Source organism: Zeus faber (assembly GCF_960531495.2).
Source record: "Zeus faber genome assembly, chromosome: 4".
NCBI classification, from domain to species: domain Eukaryota; kingdom Metazoa; phylum Chordata; class Actinopteri; order Zeiformes; family Zeidae; genus Zeus; species Zeus faber.
The window spans coordinates 7,313,125-7,333,124 of NC_137191.1; the positions used below are offsets into that span (position 1 = coordinate 7,313,125).

The 20,000-nt window shown below is 50.4% G+C and overlaps 1 pseudogene across 1 annotated transcript; it reads left to right on the top strand.

Annotated features, from left to right (window-relative positions):
• The first annotated feature begins 1,762 nt into the window (after positions 1-1,762).
• On the top strand, positions 1,763-18,799 carry LOC307228670 (axin-2-like; annotated as a pseudogene). Its single transcript, XR_013844783.1, has 10 exons — positions 1,763-2,592; positions 5,650-5,790; positions 8,585-8,687; positions 11,056-11,196; positions 11,869-12,287; positions 12,402-12,542; positions 12,643-12,882; positions 13,118-13,216; positions 13,912-14,037; positions 16,938-18,799. The product of XR_013844783.1 is annotated as an axin-2-like (transcript).
• Positions 18,800-20,000: the final 1,201 nt, after the last annotated feature.

Below are 20,000 nucleotides of genomic sequence, written 5' to 3' on the forward strand. Positions count from 1 at the left end.
AGAGCGAGAGGAGGGAGGGGAGGGAGGGAGGGAGGGAGGAGAGAGAGAGGGAGAGCTGGATCTGGATGGGTGGATGCGCGGACGGATGGAGTCCTCCTCCTACATTTTGACATCGCCTCTGATCTACATAGGGAGCGATCCGCCGCTCTCGGGTCAGTGGTCGGACGGGGACGGGGACAGGGAGCGCCGGAGCTCTCGCTTTCATTCCTGCAGAGGGAGGGGGGAAGAGACGCGCGCCCCGACGGGCTGATCGGTGCGTCCGTGTGGGCTGCTCGCTCCTTCTTATCTTCTTATTCTGCTCCTTCTTTGTGTCGGATTTACCCCTTTCTTTTTCTTTTTTCTTTTTTCGTTTTTCGTTTTCATTTTTTATTTTTTATTTTTTGACTGGGATCATTTGGGGGGGAATCGTTTTTTCATTTCTTCCCATTTGATCGTTATTTTTTTTTTTCTCTCTCTCTCAGAGAGACAGAGAGAGCGAGAGAGAGAGAGAGAGGGATGGAGTAGCTCGCAAGTTTGGATTGGACTTTACTCGATTTTTTATTTTTTATTTTTTACCCCAGGAATGGAATGGTACGTGTGGCACCGCGCTGTCGGTTGGTACGCGCTGCACGCAGCTCTATCCCGCAGCCATTCATCGTAGTAGTAGACTAGTTGTACTTGTAGTAATAGCAGTGGTATCGATTACAGTGTAGACGCTGGGATTGAGGAGCAGAATAACTTTTTTTTTCTTCATTTGGGAGGGGGAGGGCGGCGGGTTGCGCTACCCGTCCTGTCTTGTCACCCGCGCGTTAATCATTCCACTGGGTGCGGGGTTTTAAACTCCCTGTCGGCGCTGTTACGGTTCAACGTCGTATCGGAGGAACACGTTGACGCCGTGGCTTTTACGCGGTTGTTGGTGGGTTGTTTTTTTTTTAATTTCATTTATCGTTTTTTAGGGGTGGGGGGAGGTTTACGGATTGATGAATTTGAAAACGATTTGATTCCATGTGATTGATCGGAGACGCGCGTTATTACGCGTGAGCGCCTCGCGCTTCTCCCGCGGGTCTCCTTCTTTAACCCCACCACCTCTCTCCACCCCCGCGCGCGGCGCGCGCGCGCACGTTACGGCTTTTTGGGTTTTTTCTTTGGTTCGGTGCGCGTGTCGCAACCAACCGGTGCGTTTTTATATCCGCGTGTCGTGTCGTAGTCGTACGTGGAAGGGGGGGGGGGGGGGGGGGGGGGGGACCTGAGGACGGGATCGGGGTGTGTGTGATTGTTGGGAACGGATTTCGGGTGTTAATTGGAGCCGAAGCCCCGTGACAGGGACTCGTTAGGGGAACACGTGTGTTCGGGGACAGTTATGATTATTGGTGAGTCCGCGTGAAATTATTGTTCTTGTTTAAAAAAAAAATGTAATAATAAAATGGGGGGCGTTTGATGTGACAGATCAACGCATATCGAGAATGCAGGCTGCCGGTTGATCTCTCATTTAGATTATAAATAGATAAATGGAATGAAAAGGACCTTTCATATCCCCCCCCCCCCCCCCCTCCCGTGGACCCGTCGAGGGGTGTGTTTGAAAGGACTGTTTACTTGATGCGGTGCCTTTGAAGCGAGCATGGGATCTGGCTTTGATTAGATCAATACTTTGTGTTCCAGAGCGAAGAGGAGCCGAGAAGCTCCCCCGCTGCGTCCAGAGAGTGCAAGGGAGGATCCACCGGAGAGAGGAGGCGCGGACGGCGGCAGGCACCCTCCCGCACGGGCGAGCCGCAGCCGCGGAGCCATGAGCAGGGCGCTGGCGGAGCACGCCAGCGGCAGCTTCCGAGAAGACGCTCCCCGTCCCCCGGTGCCGGGGGAGGAGGGGGAGCCGCCCATGCCGGCGCGACCCCGGCGGCAAGCACCACGCCACGATGAGGTCCCAGCAGCGCGGGGGCTCGTTAAAGACATCCCCTCCACGGCGAGGAGGAACGAGGACGGACTCGGGGAGCCGGAGGGCAGCGTCGTCCCCGGACTCGCCCTCGTCCGGTGGACCAAGTCGCTGCATTTCCTGCTGGGCGACCAAGACGGAGCGCTCCTTTCAGGAACTTCCTGGAGAGGAGAAATGCGTGGACACGCTGGACTTCTGGTTCGCCTGCAACGGCTTCAGGCAGTGATGGACCTTAAGGATACCAAAACGCCGCGGGTCGCCAAAGTCATCTTCAAGCGGTACGTGGAGAACAACGGCGTGGTGGCCAAGCAGCTGAAGCCCGCCACCAAGACCTTCATACGGGATAGTATCAAGAGGCAGCACGTCGACTCGGCGATGTTCGACCAGGCGCAGACGGAGATCCAGTCCACCATGGAGGAGAACGCCTACCAGATGTTCCTCGCCTCCGACATTTACCTCGAGTACGTGCGCGCCGGCTGCGAGAACGCGTCGTACGCCAGCCACGGGGGTCTGGGCAGCCTCAAGCTCATGTGCGGATACCTCCCGCGCTCATGGAGGAAGAGGAGTGGAGCTGCGGCGACCTGAAGGCGAAAACCCTGGCGTCCGTGGTGGGGCTGTCCGCGAAAACCCTGAGGGCCACCGCCACGATCCGGACGCGGCGGAGGGTTGCTGGAGGGTGGATGCAGGTGAGATTGCGGTCGCGGTTCTGGAAGTTCTTGTACCAGCATCATATTATTAATAACAAAATGAAAATTAAAAAAAAAAAAAAGTTATTGGCTGTTGCAACGACACTCGCATGCCACCGCAGCCATTCTTGCATGTCACTTTAATTGCATTTAAATTCAAATTGCTTTTCATGTTTTGCATCATTTGCATCACCCCGCCCCTCCCGTCCATTCATTAGCAAAGCCGCAGACTGGTATCTACTTATCTAGCAGTTGACATGTTGCCTCATAAATGCTTGCTGGAGATAAAGGGCGTCTGATCAAAGGGGATCTCGGAGGAACATGCCTGTATATTTGTGCCCTCTGCCTCGCAGTTAGGCAGGGGGCGGGAGGGGTGGATGGGGTGGGAGCTGGGAAACATCAATGGATCAGGTCCTTCCTTTAAGTAAATGGTGTCTTGCAGGCAGCCCTCTGCTGGTTTGCTCAAGTTTCCTGTGCTTTGAAACCCTTCCTCCGGTTTAGGCATGAACTCGGATGCCAAGCCCTAAAGACTGCTCCAGCTATACGGAACTCTGCCTAGTTTGGGGGGGAGGGGGGGGTTGTTGTTCATATTCTTTCTAGTTTCTCAGCCAAGTAGTTATCCAAGCCTATAACACAATATATACAAGTTGAGAGAGACACACACACACACACACACACACACACACACACGCACACACACACACTCACACACAAACACACACACACACACACAAACACACACACACACACACACACACACACACACACACTCACACACACACACACACACACTGCCTTATGCCAAGTGGAGTTACTGGTCCCTTGGTCGGAGATGAAAGTGGAATTGTTTCTGGAAAGCATTTGGTCTTTTTCCTTTTTTCCTTCTTCTTTTCTTTTAACATTTTGCCCCCGCGTACTGTCCAACACATGAAAACTCTTCAAGTTGAGAACGGTTTAAAAGACAGATTTTATGCATGATTGCATGCATCAAAGAGCACTTTCACAAAGTTTTTCACTCAACTGCTTTGAGCATTGTCCATGCCCGTATAAAGAGAGCCTCACATCTGGACACCATTATCACTGAGTGTTTTGACAATGTCTTGTGCTTAAGGTGTCAGTAGGGAAACTGCAATTTACAGATAATCCACTCTTTTCCTGACAAGTAACCAAAGACGTTTATTTTAGCCTTATTAAGGTTTGGAATTTGTGTCTAGTGTGCTGTTTTTTTTTTCGCAACGGCATAACCAGGAAAATAATTAAATAGCCTCCATATGTCCATAACTTGATTCATTTCCGTGAGCACAAATGACAAAATCAGACTCAGATAGGACGTTGCATGTAAAAAGGCAAACAGGCTTAACAGTGGCCGATGTTGAGCCTGGGTGAAAGGCGCTCTGGCATGATGTTGACATGGGGGCATCTGCTCCGTCTCCTGGTGTGATCCCTAATATTCATGTGTTTTACCAGAAGAAGAGAAAAAGAGAACAATAATGTCCCTTCCATCGCTCCCATTCTCTTGCTCTTTTTTTTACCCCCCCCCCCTCTCTTGCTCACTCTCTCTCTCTTCCCATTCCCTTTCCCCCTGCCCCTCACCATCTCTGTAGGTCAACCAATTTCCATCTCAAACACGTGGAACTAATTTGCCACTGCAACCAATTCTCCCCTGCCTCTTTGAAAAACGTCCAGCGCTTCCCTCTAAACTGATAGAAAAGCACCACAACACACTCTCAAAGCAGCTCAGTGGCCAGCGCTCTGACTTTGCCCAAAATATGTAGTGCATGTTGTGTGTTTTGTTTTAAGGTTTTTTTTTTTTTTCTTTCTTTCTTATCAACGCTTTTTTATCTCTCCTTTCGGAGAAAAAAAATGGTACGGACAAAAAGACTAAGCATGCTTTGGGAGGGAGACAGGGAGAGACAAGAGGAGGAGGAAGAAAGGGGGGGGGGGGGGATTGAAAGAAAGAACAGAGATGGAGAAATAGAGGAGGGGCGGGGCGTGCAGAGAGCCCAGCTGTGCTAAATACCTGACTCTTTGCGCGGACCTTCCAAAGGTCAGGTTTGAGCTTGGGGCCTACGCTTTAGTCATGCTGGGGGTTCTCCACTCAGCACTCCCGGCAGTAGGCATTCTCATAAAGAAAGGGGCCCTCCTTCCCCCTTTCTCTCAACCTCTCCCTCTCCCCTCTCTCTCTCTCTTCTCTCTCTCTCTCTCTCTCTCTTTAAAGCTCAAGTCCCCCCCCCCCCTTTCCTCTTTCCTTCCCCCCCTTCCTTGTTCTCCCCCTTCACTACTGGAACAGGAATGCAACACAGCAGGAGAGAGAGAGAGAGAGAGAGAGAGAGAGAGAGAGAGAGAGAGAGAGGAGAGAGAGAGAGAGAGAGAGAGAGAGAGAGAGAGAGAGAGAGAGAGAGAGAGAGAGAGAGAGATGAGAGAGAGACGAGAGAGAGAGAGAGAGAGAGAGAGAGAGAGAGAGACTTTAGAAAGGCAAGGCGGTGGGCTGTTGGAAGGGGGAGGAAACGTGGAGGGGCCCCCGGATTGGAGTATAGAAAACATTAGAGAGTGAGAGGGGAAGAGAAAAACCCCTCAAAGCAAAGAGAAGGAAAGAATGGAGTTTCAGAGTGGAAAAGTGCGGGAGAAGGGGGCCTTGGCCCAACAAAAGGGTGAAGAGATAGCAGAAGGGAAAAAGAGAGAAGTGGGAAGTGCTGTTGTTCATTCACATACATACAGGCCCCCCCCCCCGCATGTTTGGGGGAGGAGACATGAAAGAGAGAGAGCGAGAGAAATAAAAGACAAGAAACAAGAGAACCCACAACCCTCGGCACTGATACTGTTGTCACATTCCTGAGGGCCCCCAAGTCTCGCGAAAGTGACTCTAATTACAAAACCTTAAACATAACAGACGCTGGAGACGCCGGATCCGGTTCCCAAATTGAACAAGAAATACACCCCCCCAAAAAAAAAAAAGCCACCCCGCTCCTTCCATCACCATCCGTACCGTGCTCACGGCTTGTCCGGCAAACATGTCAAACGGAAGAGGTGTCCAATCACCGCCTTCGTCTTTTCCAGGTCCCATCGGAGAGGGGACCCCGCCAGCCCCTACTTCGTCAACTCGGGCTACGTCTTTGCCCCTGCCACCAGTGCCAATGACAGTGAAATCTCTAGTGACGCCATGACGGATGACTCCATGTCCATGACGGATAGCAGTGTGTAAGTTCCCCCCCACTTTTTTTTTCTTCTTCTCATTGATATCAAAAAAAAAAAAAAAAAAAAAGACTCCGGCTTGGTTATCTGCCTGCTCCGGCACCAGCTTCCCGTAAAAACACTCCTTTTTCCGCTGAGTTGGTGCGCAGCGAGGGCTAGCTCTGCCGGGCGAGTTTGAGAGGCTCCGCAAGTGTTTGGCGCTCGCGGGGGATCAGAGTTCATTCAACACCTTTCCAGGAAAAAAACGGTCGCGGGGTGAGAAGAAAAATATTTGGCTGCGCGGTTCAAAGACTTTTCTTGAGGGATTTTGCAGTTGCGAAAGAATGATCTGTAATGTGTTTTAATTATCCCCCATGATTGACTTCAGGTAATTCTATTAATTTGTAGTTGCTGAAAGGGCCCCGAGGGAGATAACTCTGGAAAAGTCATTATGTCAAAGGACCTTTTGAAGTTTATTCTGGTGTGTTACAGGCTGGAGAGGGTGGGGGTTGGGGGCGGGTGGCAAGGGAAGTTCTTGATGTTGATGGGGGCGTTGCCTTCATCTCAAGTCGAAATGCATCCATCCCACCCACCCTTCTGCTACAACAGACTTGTTTTTTGTTTTTTATTCTCGTAGTTGTTTCTTTTTTTCTTTTCTGTTTTTTTTTTTTCTCCATATTATCTAATCATGTTTTCCCTTTGAAGAGCCGGGTGGGGGTGGGGCGAGGGGGCTGGGGGGCAGGGAGGTAGGGAAATGGCCATTTGGGCCTCAAGACAAACCCATTGAAAAAATGTTGGCACCAAATGAAAGCAGACTCACTCACATGGTGGGTCGGTTTCCTGCCACTGGCCCCTGCAGCATGCTGAGATCATGTGCCTACGAGGGGGGGGGCAACTCATTTCTGGACCTAGCGACGAGGCATGAGGAACTCCCACGCCCCCCCCCCCCCCCCAACTCCAACCCCTTCCAGAAAAGAAAGACAAAGAGGAAAAAAGAAAAGGGAAAACACTCCTCGCCACACCTTGGCCGATCTTCTGCTGCTCCGGAGCCGGTAGCAGGAGTGGTGACGAGTGCAGGGCAGTGAGAAAATAAAGTGCACAGAGTATAAAGGGCTTAACTGAATCGCTTTCAGCCTATTGTTAGGCGAGAGGGGCTTAGAGGGATAAGAGGGTGGCTGGCTGCTTTGAAAATGACTTGCACAACTGAATGGGAGATCCAATGGGAGACCCATAAAGTAAAGGGCCCATGAAAAGAGTCCGTCGCTGTTTTCTCTCGCACGACCCGCACAAAGGCGTCCGGCCGTCGCCGCGGCGGGGACGGCTCCTTTTGGTTAAAAAAAAAACAAAAAACAAAAAAACAAAACAAAAAGAGGAAAAAATAAAACCCAGTCTGTGTAGCCGGAGGTGGGCGAGATCTGTTTGGGAATTATATTTGTCTGCTAACTTTGCGGGTCCCGGTTAGTGCACCACTTCCTCCAGGCTTCTCAGTTATGTTTTTTTTTTTTTTGTTTTTTTTCCCGAAGAGTTCCCCACGTCTGTTGCTACGCCTCGGGAGGCTCATGACTCGCACTCTCGAGGGTGCAGTTTGCGAAAACCGTCGATTTTGGGTGGTGCGCTCCACTTATTAGGAGCCCGCCGCTGCACGAAGAATGATGTCAGCGGTCGGGCGGCGGTATCGTTCGGTCTCGTCTCGGTGGTGTCATTCGAGCGCTCGAACCTCGCCGGAGCGATGTCAAGGTCACGGAGAGCGACCGTCCCCTGGTTCTCTGTCCCCCTCCCTCCTCCAGCCCCCACCCCGTCCCGGCCACCTGCAACGGGGACCCCAGCGCCGTCCCCTCCCTTACTCAGAGGGAACGAGTTGATTGGTTTGTCCTATCTTAGAACGGTTAAAAGGCGCACCGCAAAGTTTAATCCCATTCCCCAGATAGACAACGGGGGGAGGCAGATTTTGGGGAGTCGGGGTTGAGGACGGGGGGGGCATTTCTTTTTCTCTTTTTTGCTTATATCTTATTTATGGATTTACTTGGACGCTGGGGAATGCTGCTGCACCAACTTCAAACATTACCTTATCTTACAAACCAGCCTTTTGATGTTGCGGAGATCAGAGGCTCACAGCGGAGCGCTTGCCAAACGAAGATGGCAGCGGGTGCATATGTGCATGAGTGTGAGATTTCAAAGAGGCAGCGGAAAAAAAAAAAAGTAGCGTTTGGGCTGGGTCGGACACTTCTGAACAGCCAAAAAGGCCAAGATAATTACCCCGGCTTAAATGGCAGCTGACTGGAAGTGCTAGCAGAAACTCGCTCAGTAAATGCTAAATTGTGTGGAGACTAGTAGCCCCGACTACATTCTTTCCCTCTCCGTTATTATGTCAGAGCCACAAAGCTAGTAGAACTTTATCGGGCTTTGCCGGGGTTCTTCTGGTGCCGGCTAACTTATTATTAAGAAAAAGCAGGCTTTGGGCATTGACAAAGGCCGACGTAAAGCTATCAGTGGGGTTTTTTCTTTTGAAGGAGGCGCTGGGATGTTTAGCATTTCTCTCCCATTGTCCCAATGTGTTTTGTTATGTGTGTTTTTGCTGCCTTGGCTTCAAGGGCTCCCTGGGTCTTTGATTTAGCCGTAACGTGCCTGGTGGGTGGCTACTGGGGCGGTGTTGTGTCGGTCACTTCAATGATGAGCAGTCTCTCCAGAGATTTGTCCACAGAGCCGTTTTTTTCTTCTTTTTTTTTTTTGCGGGGTAAAACTGGTAGCTGGCAGCTTTTTCGGCAGCCTACGGTTAACTTTAAAAAACGCTTTTAACACATGCCTTTTCTCATGTTCGCAGAGATGGAATCCCTCCTTACAAGCTGGGAACCAAGAAGCAGCTCCAGCGAGAGATGCACCGCAGTGTCAAGATCAATGGCCAGGTCTCGCTACCCCACTTTCCTGTAAGTTCTACTTCCTGAAGTTCTACTTCCTGTCTTGAAGACTCTTCTTCTTTTTTTTTTTGAAAGGAGAAGAAAAAAATCTGTTAACTCAAACTTTTACACACTGACAGACAACCGGGTCCTGATTCCCTCAAGGGATTCTGTTGTGACAGAATACGATATTCCATTTCCCCACTTCTTTTCATATAAAAGTCAGGGTAAATGAAAGGCAGAATTTGCATATTATTTCGCCTTTTTTATGTTTTGCTAGTGTTTTACGCACACGTGCACGTGCACACGCACACACACACACACCCCAAACCCATACCAGTAGCATCTAGCTCTGTCAAATATAAACTTGATTTTTTTTTTTTTTTTTTTTGTTCTCTGTCTCATTGCGTGTGACGCTGTTGGGACAACACGTGCCTCACGTGATCAGTTGGGATTGTGGTGCTAGAGGTGGCGCCGACATGTGTTGATGTTGATGAAGCCGATATTCTCAATGTCGAGCTGAGAGGGGGACCCCTGATTGCTTTCCAAGACTGACCAGCGAGGTTGCTGCTTTAATCCCTTACGCTGGATGGCCCCATTCATTATCAGCCTCCAGCAGTGGGTGCCCTCCCATTATTTTGTCACCCTTTGGCCCTAACTCATCTCAGCTACTTGCGCTGTCACCACCCTCTGCTCTGGGGAGCCACCTGGGGTCAGCCGTGGACAAGTCGTAAAGTGCTCCAGACCTCCTTGTTGTGTGTTGTCAGTGCCTGGGTTAGGCAGAGTTTGAGCTGGGGTGGGGGTGGGGGTAAAACTTGTCATCTTTCCATCCGTGTGTGTGTGTGTGTGTGTGTGTGGGTTTGTGTGTGTCTGTGTCTGTGTCTTTGTGTGTGTGTGTGTGTGTGTGTGTGTGTCTGTGTGTCTGTGTATGTGTGTGTGTGTGTGTGTGTGTTCGTGTGATTTGTCTCTTTGCCTCTTTATTACTTCTTTTTTTTTTTTTTTCTCTCCCTCTTTTCTCTTCCTTTCCCACTTGCTTTCCTTTAATGTCTCCCTCCTGATTTGTAGATGGCTCTGTCTCCCATGATGCACCAGCCCCAGGCAGCGGGGGCCCCGTGCGGGGCTGGCGCTCCTTTGCCAGCAGCCTCGCTTGCCTTTCTTCTCCCTCCCTTCATCGTCTCTACAAAGAGATGAGAGAAACAACAAAAAAAAAGAGACTCAAAATCAAGAAAGCCAGTGCGCCAAATAACAAAAAAAAAAGGGGGGAGAGGCGAAGAGGGAGGGAGTGAGAGAGGGAGGGAGAGAGAGAGTGCAGTGCCGGCGCATATAGTTAAAGAAAAAGGGGGGATAATGTGACTAGAGTACCTCTGAGCTGCCCCGCGTATAGTCGGGAAATAAATGACTCCTTCCCCTCAGATCTCCCCGGTATTTGACTCTGCTGCTCATTCCATCTCCCTTCCTGCCACCAACACCACTCCACAAACACACACCTCCACCTTCTCCCTCGCTTCCCTTTATTCCACCTTGCTTTTTAATTTTTGTCCCCCCTTTCACTTTCTTCTCACCCTCTTTTCTCCTTGCAACCCCCCACCACTTTCCCTCCTCCGTCGATATCTGGCTTTTATTCAGAGATTTAAAGCTGCGTGTCCCTCCCACCCCTAGTGTGCGTTTGATGTTTGACAAGGGCCCTTTGAAGTGTGCTGACTTCAGAGGCTGCCTGCCTGATGGCTCGGTTGGGCTACAGAGGGTGCAGGCAGGGAGCCTACCCTCGGAGCGAGACCAACTGCTACCCCCGTCACCGCTGCCCCCACTCCCCCTCTTTTTTTCCCCGCTACCCGCTCGCCCTGCGGCCCTGGCACTGCCAAGGGCACTGGGCACCAAAAAGAATGGTGGCGGTCGGGGGGAGGCGGGGAGAAGGTTTTTCGGGGGGGGGGTTATCCCCAGGGCAAGGGCATCCGGATAGTTCCTTTCTGGAGTAGCTTTTTTCGGAGCGGGCTTTTGGGGAGCTTGGACGAAGGCACAAGGGCAGAGGACACGTAAACCAGACTGCAGGAACTCCGGGGTGATTCTGCTCAATCCCTTGGAGCCGGAGTTTCTTGCGACCAAAATTGAGGAAACAGAGCGCGCTAACCCAGTTCCCAAGGAAACCCCGACAATGCATGTCCGTTTACGGTGAATTACGCTACAGTAAACGACGTGGCAGTAAGTGGGGCTGGAGCGCGCAAACTCATACTGAATCATACAGATGGCAGGCACCCCACCTCCTCAGGACCAGGCGGCATCCCGGCCACCTGGCAGAGCCGCTTGGCGTGACTGCTCCCGGTCCCCTTCCCCACACTCGGCCCATTTCATGGCTGTTCTCTAACATTCTCCCTCCCGCCTCCTCTGTTTGCTGCTGCAGAGGACACACAGGCTGCCCAAGGAGATGACCCCCATGGAGCCCTCTGATTTTGCCGCCCAGCTCATCACCCGGCTGGAGAAGCTGAAGAGAGAGCAGGACACCATGAGCACACTGGAGGAGAGGCTGCAGCAGATCCAGGAGGTGAGCAACACACGCACGCACGCACACACACACATACACACACACACACACACACAATTCTCATTATCATGGCAGTCCAACATATACAACTTTCATTAATTGTATGGCTGCCACTTGGAAAAGCCCCCATATAGCCGAGTGGAAAGTTTGGCAGCCATCGCCGCCCTTGCAATGTAGGGCCTGTAGGCCAGCTGTAACATGTAAACGAACAGGGAAGAGGCTCGGGGGAATTGGAAGGCTGCCCCAGTTAAGTAACTTCTTCCCTCTCTCTCTCTCTCTCTCTCTCTCTCTCTCTCCCCTCGTGCGCTGCCATTTCATCTGGAGGAAGTTTCAGACTTATGTTTCTTGACACACTTGAAGTTCCTTCAAATAGTTAGCGCTTAGCTGCTCTCCAGTGGCACGTTTGCTGAGTGTGTGCAGCGTGCCAGTCTCTTTGTGAGGCTCAGGCACACTGTGCATTATAGATGAAGCGCACCCAAAGCCTGTTAGCAGGGATAACAGTGCAGCAAAAGAGAAACTCAAATCAAGTTATCCGAGCGTTTGGTCTCACAGACTTCAGAGAACGTTACATATACGTTGGTGTTAGTGGAGATGTAAACTTCTCTGCCTCCTTGCTGGATGTGGTCCATCTTAACCCCCCGGCACATTGTGTGTGTGCGTTTGCCTTTCTAGGAGGAGGAAAAGGAGGAGAGCAGCGAGCCGTCCTGCAGTACAACCCTCCACCACCCTCTGCTCCCCACCGGCGGCCATTGTGACGAGGACCCCCAGGCCATACTGGACGAGCACCTGTCCCGCGTCCTCAAGACGCCCGGCTGCCAATCACCCGGTCTGGTCCGGCACTCGCCGCGCTCGCGCTCCCCCGACCCGATCGGTGCCGTTCTGCCCTCCAGCCTCGTGCCCTTCCTGAGTCCCCGCCCTGGTGCCTCCAAGGTGTTGGTGGGAAAGCCGTCCACCAAGCACATCCACCACCACTACATCCACCACCACCACGGTGGGCCCAAGACCAAGGAGCAGATCGAGGCTGAGGCGGCCCAGCGCGTGCAGTGCCTCTGCCCCCCCAGCGGCGGAGATTACTCCGATTTCACCCCTGCGTAAGTGCATCGAAGCGGCTGCTCTGACGGAGCAGCATGAATACACGGGCGGCCTCCGTCATGTTGCTCACTCTCGGCCTGTTCCTAACAAAACGCCTCGATTCTCTCCCTCAGTCGCTGCAGCACTTTGTCCAAACGGCCCCTCAAGGTCTTTGAGGAGGGTGTGTCGCTGCCCCTGGACACCACCGACCGCTCTCAGAATGTCTGGCAATGGATCCTCGAGAGTGAACGACAGGGAAAGCACAAACCCCACAGGTAAGCGACCCCCCCCCCCCCCCGCCCAGATGCTTAGCTGCGGCTGCCTGGCCGCATTTGACACCATTGGATTTTAATGTTGTCTGTTTCACCTCCACAGCACTCAGAGCCTGAAGAAGGCCCACCCCGCAGACGCGCCCGTCAAGACCCCACCTAGCCGGCCCCACGCCCCCTGGGGCGGAGGCGGCATTGGCAACGGGGGTCACCTCCGCAGCCACCACCCTGGCCACCCCTTCATCCAGGATCCTGCCATGCCCCCCCTGCCCCCGCCCAACACCCTGGCACAGCTGGAGGAGGCCTGCCGCCGACTGGAGGAGGTCTCCAAGCCCCCCAAACAGAGGTAGGCAGAAACAACCTGCGTGGTGTTTTGAAAATGATTTACCTCTGAATAAAGAGGCCCAGTGGAAATTTGAGCTGTGTATCGGATATTTAACTATTATCATAACATATAAATTTAGTCTTTCATTTCAAGAAGGAATATTTTCCACACTCCCAAAAAGCACACGATTTATTATTTATTTTTTGCCTTTGGTTTTGAGGCGTTAACTAACGGCTCAACACTGTGGTTGTGACAGGCATTCGGCAGCGACCATGAGCCTTCAGAGAGACAGGACTCATCCTGCTCCCCCCAGCGGAGCTGCCCCCTCCGCCAGCCCCGGACTTCAAACAGACCAGTAAGACCCCCGACCTTCTCTCATTTCTGCCGGCCCCTGTCCTACCATGCTGTCATGCAGTCTCTCTTTGCTCTTTATTTATGGCCGTCTTTCTGGCTTTTGCTCGTTGTTGCATTGACTTTTTCCACACACACACACACGCATGCACACACACACACACACTCTCTCTCGCTCTCCAAACTTGTGGTTTTTCTTTTGCCCTCGTCCTCTCAGATTTTCTTGCTCTTCCCTTCAAAGAGAGATGTTGTGAGTCAGCACAGACGAGGCTTTGAACTCCTCTCGCTTTTAATCATTTAAGATTAAACACGCCGTAATACAGTGCTTAGACCGCGCCCTGCATGCACCCACCCACACACACACACACACACACACACACACACACACACACACACACACACACACACACACACACACACACACACACACACACACACACACACACACACACACACCCATAAACACATTCAGAAAGACATCTTCGAAGCCAACCAAAAGAATATTTGTTAACCTATGTAACGCAGTGCAACTGTTTGTTGTTGAATGGGATGGGTTAGGGTAAGGTCCAACCCGAACCCTCGCCATCTTAAGTACAGACAACAGGAAACGCCCATGAGTAAGATAAGATAAGATAATCCTGGACACCTCTGTCCTCCCGTCCAGTTGCTAATGTCTGCTCTCCTCTCGTCTATTTCCAGGTCCAAGGAGCTGGTGGTCACCTACTTCTTCTGTGGTGAGGAGATCCCCTACCGCAGCATGATGAAGGCCCACTGCCTCACCCTGGGACACTTTAAGGAACAGCTCAGCAAGAAAGGCAACTACAGGTGAATACCACCCCCCCACCCCACGACCCCCCCAAATATGCTTCACAGAAAACCTGTCTGGACGTCAGCTCGGCCACAATTAGGGTCGCTGGTCACATCGCCATGTGTGATTGTGGTTTATGTGTTTATGTGAGGCGTTTTCTGAGTTAAAGATTTCTGTCCGTCAAGATGGAAAAAGCAGAATTTTGTGCGGATCCACTCTTCTTAGAGGAGGAGGGGAGGGATTTTTCTTTTTTCTTTTTTATTTCTGGGCTTTTTTCTTTTTTTTTTGTGTGTTGGGAGATTCACATCTGGTACTGATTTCCATGCTAAGGCAGCCTTAATAAGTATGGCTTTGAAGACTGGGGCCTTTTATTTTGTTGCACAAAGGCTATTGCTGGGTCCTCAAATTCCTCCTCCACGGCATTGCATCAGAGCTGCAAGCAGCTTCTCCTGTGGATCACTGAGGATCCACTGTTATCATCAGCAGGGCGGAGCGGCCGACAAACCCCCGTCAGACAAGTCATCAACTCCACCGTCTGGGCTGTTGTGCGGGGATTTGCGAAGGGGGCAAAGAGGCGATTCCAAGGAAAGTTTAAACTTGTTAACTGCACACCTCATCAACTTAAAAAAAAAAAAAAAAAAAAAAAAACAGATGATGAAACTCCGATGATGCCGCCTCCACCTGAGTCAAAGGCTGAAGCCGTAGGAGTTTGCAGTCCCCCGCAGATTTCGGGGGCCCGCTCTACGTGTACGCGAAGCTGGTGCGGCCGTGACATCCACATCAGGCACATCTGCCTGCAAACAAGTCATCGCGCCCCTGCCATCCCATAACTCTACAGCCAGCAAAGCAACAGAAAGAAAAGGGGGGGGGGGGGGGTATGGGGTGCAGCGTCTGGCTTTAATGGCAGCAGAATGTGTGGAGTTGGTTAATTTGGACATGGCAGCGGTACAGCGGAGAACAGTACGCCGCGGCTCTGCCAGACGATATTGGTGCCAGATGTTGCGAAGAGAGAAAAATCCTGCCACATAAAATGTGTTCCAATGGAAAGCCCCCCACCCCTCCACCCCCCACCACCCCTCCACCCCCTCCACCGTCTTCTTTGTGAAACAAAGAGATGCTTTTGAAATATTAGCGAGGATGCAGATCTCCGCAGCCCCCCCCTGAAACGGGAGAGGGGCCCCCGTCATTTTACTTGCTTGACACGACGTCTTGGCCGTCATGGTTTGAGGAGCCGCTGCCGCGAAAACCAGACGCAGTTTCCACATCTCCAACCCTCAACCCTGCCAACCCCACCCCCACCCCCACCCCCATGCAGGATTTTGCAACGGCCCAAATCAGAGACACTTGCAGCTCCACATTCTCCGATCTCGGCCAAACGTTTCAAAGCATGTTGCGTTCAACGCAGAAAAGGAAAACCGCGTGTGTGTGTGTGTGTGTGTGTGTGTGTGTGTGTGTGTTTACACGATGACTGTTTAATCAACAACAAACGAGAACCCCCCCAAACCCCCACCCGCCCCATACATGTGTTGTTTGTACGACTCAGTTATTCCTCATAAAACAGTTTTTTTTAAATGCCTTGGTGCTGGCACTCATGGGTGAAGTAAGGCATTTTTTTCCATTACAAAGCTTATCATTAAACTCCCCCCGCCCTCCACCGCCCCCAGCCCCAACCCCCGCCCCCCGCTGGTGTTCTGCCTGGTTGAAAGCGGGCGGGGGGTGCGGGGTGGGGGGGATCATTAGGCGTTCAGACGGACTTCACGCTCCCCGGGAACGATCTGTCCCTGGGACTTTCTCGCTGTTTTAGCGATGAAGAGGGAGAAAGAAGAAGCAGAAGAAGGCTGGTGAGGTGACCCCCGCGACCTCCAGGAGACAGCCCCCCCCCCCCCACCACCACCACCACCACCACCAACCCGCAACCCCTCAGGCTCAACCTGCTTCCAATCTACCCCACCCCCCCACCATCCCGTCCTGCACTGTTCTCGGTTGGTGACCGGAAAGCGTCCCCGAGTCGCTGCACATGTGACTGTGTTTTGCTTGTTTCTGTGTGTGTGTGTGTGTGTGTGTGTGTGTGTGTGTGTGTGTGTGTGTGTGTGTGTGTGTGTGTGTGTGTGTTCGTGTGTGTTCGTGTGTGTTCATGTGTGTGTGTGTGTGCGTGTGCCCGTCTGGTTGCGTGCATGCAAATTGCTGGATTGCGTCGGCCAGGGTGACGGGCAGACTCTTGGGCACCTGAAACGTCAAGTCGTGTGACAGAAAGGCCCTTCATTTGACAGTCGGCCCAATTAGAAGCGGCGACGGCGGCGGCGACGGCGGCGGCGGAGAGGCAGCGCCGAGCGGAGGGCGGGGTCAGCGCCCTGAGACGCCCTCTAATTAACCCTTCAACTTTAATAAGATCCTGCAGGACAGACAGGACAGACAGGACGGGCAGGACGGCCCGCAGTCAGGTCGAACAAGTGGATGAGAGGACGCGCGCAGACACACGCGCGCGCACACACACACACACAGACACGCTCACACACTCGCACACACAGAAAGCGGCTTTAAAGGCAGAGTTCAGCTCTGTTTGTGCAGCGCTGTGACGTGGAGTCAGCTCGCGGCCTTTGAAGTGCACAGGGATGGCGTTGAAGGGGATGACTAACTTGTTTTTTGAGCGGGATCCATTTCTGGATCTCGCGGTGCGCTGTTGCGTTTGCGTTTGATTTGGACTAAAGGGAGCTGTGTGCAAGCGTGTACCTGGAAATAGTGTGTAGGCGCCTCAAAGCGGGTTGAAAGATTATAAAATATGTGAGGAACACCTCGCTGCCACGATGTCAGATGTTCCCGCGCTGTTTATTTTATATATATATATATTTTATATATATTTTTTTTTTTGTTTTCCTCCCAACATTTGCTAATCACAGTTCTTTTCTTTCTGCTTCAGGTACTACTTCAAGAAGGCCAGTGACGAGTTTGAGTGCGGTGCCGTCTTCGAGGAGGTGTGGGAGGACGCCGGCGCGCTGCCCATGTACGAAGGCAAGGTCCTGGGGAAGGTGGAGAGGATGGACTGAGGGCGCCTCCACCCAAAAGCCAAACCAGCGCCGGCGAACCCGAGCGAGCGAGAGAGAGAGAGAGAAAGAGAGAGAGAGAGAGAGAGAGAGAGACACTTCGAAGAATAATTAAGCGTGAAAACACTCTGGACTCTTATTTTTTTTTTTTTTTGGTTTTTGTTTTTGTTTTTAGTTTCTTTTTCTATTTCGTAATATTAAGCTAAACAGAGTTAATATATCCAGCACAAGAGGAGCGATTGAAGGAAGATGAGCCAATGAAGTAATGCCGAACACGGAGGAGGCCCCGCCCCCTCCCTGACTTTTTCAACCAATCAGCCTTAGAAACACAAGGGAACGACAACGAGAGACTCGGAAGAGACGGCGAGCGGCGTCCATCGGAGGCTCCGCCTCTTCTTGAAAATATAACCACTGAAGATGCAGATGACTGTTTTGTCTTTTTGCTTTTTTCGGGCGATGCTAGAGACCGACTTCTTGGCCGAGTGCAGCGGACTGCTACTACTCTAACATTGTTTGAAAGACGAAAAATAAAACGTCCGTACGTGTGCATATACATACATACATATATGTATATATACATGTATTATATATAGATGCTTTTTTTGTCATGAACTGAAAGTTGTTGTTTTTTTTTTGTTTTTTTTTTATTGAATATTTATTGAAAGAAACTATCCCATCCCCCGTCCTGCCTCCCTAACTACTCTGAAACCTGTGCCCCCACCCCCACCCCCCTTCCCCATTTCCCATTTCCAGCCAGTGGGCAAGCTGCTTTGAGTGTTGGGAGAATACTTTGGTGATATTACGTTGTGTTTCAGTTAATTTTGTTTAAACTTCAGTCCCGTCAGCCTATACACAGCCCCGTCCGGCCCCCCAGAAAACCAACAACCTTAACAGCACTCGTCTGCGAGGTGCGCACACTCCTCCGCCATCAAAAAAGTCGACCCGCAGTCTTATATGCTGCTGATAGCTCCAGCTATCGCGTTGCTCGCGCTTGTGGTCCCTCCCTATCCCTCTTTTCTCTCTCCCTCTTTTCTCGCTCCCTGCCTCCCTCTGTCCAGCAACGGAGCTCGATCTTTATTTGTTGTGCCTTTGTAGACCAAGCGTTACACAAGGGAGGAAACAGTTGCAGAATACACACAGAGAGGGGCGGGGCGGGGGCGGGGCACAAGTCGTACCACCTGATATTGGCAGGGTTTGCAGCACGTGTTAACAAGGGAAAGAAAAAAAAAAAAAAGAAGCGGAGATCGGATTCAAGGTCGCGGCAAAATAATCCGGATATGAACGAGAAAAAAAACAGTGCAGGTCCGATTTTTTTATTTGTATTTTATTTTATTTTTTTAACCCGGAATGTCGTGACTGTGACACCATGTTGAAGTTCAGCAGAGCTCCTGTACACATTGTAATTATGCATTCTGAAGTATAGATGCTGACATACGCTACACACACATACATACACACACACACACACACACACACACACGCGCGCATACGAACACACGATATATCTGGTGTTTTTCGGAAATCAGCACCTGTGCCTACATGGAGACCATACCATGTGCTACCCTGTTTCAGGGTTTTAATATATATCCCTTGGTTTTCAAAAGGGTTTTATGTTGAAAAGATATTTTTATGCTTTTAATAATATCCTGTAATCATTTTTTTTACGTGTTTGTTTTTACAACATGGCCTTTTTTTTTGTTCCATTCTATCTTAACTGTAAATTATGCATTATATAAAGAGTCTCATTTAAAGATTTACTTGGACCTATAATTATTGTAATTATTGAGAGATGTAGCCTTTATTAAAGTTTTATATTTTTCAAATGAAACGGGTCCTGTGCGTGCGCTTGTTTTTCTGCTTGGCGTGTGGCCGTGGACGGATCGGAGGAGACGCGATGCAAGTCAGTCAAATCGAGTGGCTGCTGGGAGTCAAGTTTGACGGGGGGAAATAATCCCAAAACAAATGACAGTTCTAATTTTAAATCCCATGTCATGATGTTTACCTAGAGTGAGTTAAAATACGACCTATAACACCCGGGGTAATAGACTAGGAATGCCACGAAATGTTATAAATAACTTAATTTTATTGTAGATATCAAAACAAAAGAACACCCAAGTAACAAATTAAGATATACTTAGTTCATTATTCGTAAATTTTGTCTTCACATTAATTTATTAAAGGTGTGTTCAATTAAAACTTAACTTATTTGTACGTAGTGTGTTAGAAATTCTACTTAAGATGTGATTAAATATATTTTAAATATATTTTTCAGGGGTTAGGTTATACTGCAAGTACAGCTGAAGTTAGGTTGCTGTTTCAATGTACTTTTTTAACATGTATTTTTGTGTTAAATACATAACACAAACAAGAATTACCACAGAAATTCACCTAACCCTTCCAAATATACTCAGAAACAAATAGAATTATACTTTTAACATACTATATATACTAAAATTTTACTCTCAGTGTGGAAAAATACACTTTTTTTCACTTTGGGAATACATAGAAGAACAGTAAATACAGACAAAATATATACAAATAAATAAATTAATAATATATATATATATTTTTGTACACAAATAAATATGAATAATGTGCAGGAGGACCCACAGGGGCCCTGCTCCATAAGCAGAAATCACTCGTGGGAATCTTTTATTAGTTATTCATTAGTTCGTTTTATTAGTTAGTTGTGAATGCAGCTTGAAAGTCAACAGAACATCCCCGAACATTCTCACTGTGCATCATAACTTCCCCCGCTGTGGAGTCGAGCGGCGTTTCAATCCTGGTCTCTGAGGTAAAACAGCACAGAGCAGCGCACCGATTGGTGCCCTCGACCTTCTGCCCGTGCCTCCTTGTTCTGCGTTGAGTTAAAAACAGGAGCTCGGTGACGGACAACTACAAGGTGTTTAATAAGCCCCGATCGCTGGAGGATATGGCGA